The sequence below is a fragment of the Numenius arquata genome, chromosome 17 (assembly GCF_964106895.1).
Source record: "Numenius arquata chromosome 17, bNumArq3.hap1.1, whole genome shotgun sequence".
In the NCBI taxonomy this organism is placed as follows: Eukaryota; Metazoa; Chordata; class Aves; order Charadriiformes; family Scolopacidae; genus Numenius; species Numenius arquata.
The window spans coordinates 14125892-14127501 of record NC_133592.1 but is presented as its reverse complement, the minus strand read 5'-3'; positions in this window follow the sequence as shown (position 1 = coordinate 14127501).

Here is a 1610-nt window from a genome sequence, read left to right as displayed (position 1 = left end):
GGGGGGTTGGATGAGATGATCTCCGAAGGTCCCTTCCAAACCCCTACCATTCTGTGATTTGGTCAGAGGTGAGCCATGTCACTCCAAAACCTAGAGCAATGGGACTGTTAGCTCTTTTTCAATCAGGCTCCCCACATCTGTTCAAAAAGCAGTATTTGGTTAATGTTCCTCTTCACATACATCACACTGTACTCATACATGTCATCATACACTTTCCTGTTTTTCTCCTTCAATCATACACTTGTCAGGCACATGTAATTGGCTAATTACTTTCTCCGTGAGTTAAGACACGTTCAAACCTCATTTCACCATCAGCAGCTGATGATGCAACTCATCACGCAGCCTAAGGCCTGTACAATACAGATGTCCTGTAAAGTCATCCTTTACACTTAGTGAAAAGAAACAGAAATTTCTAAGGCGTGGCTTCACCATGTCTGAAACAGGTTACCCAAATCATGTTCTAGCAGTTCTTATTCTTATTCCTCTTTGCTAAGAACTCTAGACAAGTATATGAGATACAGGCAGCTGGGGAGAAGTTCAGTTGCTTGAACATAAGGACCATTTTAGACACTTTGCAGTGTGGCAGTCATCTGCATGGGACTGGGAGGCAAAATACACGATCTGTGGGAGACCTTCATTGTAACGAAACAGAGCCACAGGCCAGGTGGGCTATCACAGGGTCTCACCGGCTTTGTTTCGTGCAATGGTGTTTCTTATCTTGAAGCAAGTCCTGAGGGGACTGAGGGGACTTTTATATATACTGACTGACTTCATATATATACTTTTATATATACTGATTTTTATATACTGAGGGGAATTTTATATTCCTGAGGGGAATATAAAAACCGTATGAACAGCAAATATATTCTTTCTTTTCTAGTGAAAAAGTTTTCTCTAGGATCACCAGGTTTTCTGTTAAAGAACACATCTATTTGTAAACTTCACCATTCCCAAAAAACGTAACTGGGTCATTCTTAGAGAACCCAACCCAGCAAAATATCAAGCGCCTAGCATACCATATAAATTCATAGGAAGCTTCCAAAACCAGTGATGGCATCACTAGGCCAGAGAGCCTGGCTGCAGAGAGCCCTGCTCAAAAAAATGTAGCATTTATTCCGTCTGGTCTTTTCTTCTCTCAGGGAGCTAACTTCTGTTGTGTTTCTTCATTTGATTATGATCTGATCCACCTGCGGAGAGAAGTAGAAAGAACGGTTTAATGGACCCCAAATATTGACTACTGCCTGACACCTGAGAGGACTGCACAACTAGAAACACATACCATTCCTACTTCACAGCATCATGCTCCTGAGCCTGCCAGACCCCAGTCTTGCTGTCATCCCCATTCCCCAGCTGCTGCTCTCACAGCCTAGAAGTATCACGTGGGGGATCAAAAAGCCTGGTCTGGTCTAAGGTTTTTTACTTCCATGAAGGCCCTTGACCAAGGGGCCTTCTTGTTCAGAGCACACAAATCCATTCAGCACACACTTAACTAAAAGTAATTCAGACCTAACTGTGTTTTGGTTAGAAGAAATAAGTGAGGTGCCCATCTTAGCTGCCTCCTCAGCTACAGAGCACAGTGTGGGACCTGTGGTCTTCAGAAAAGCACCTCA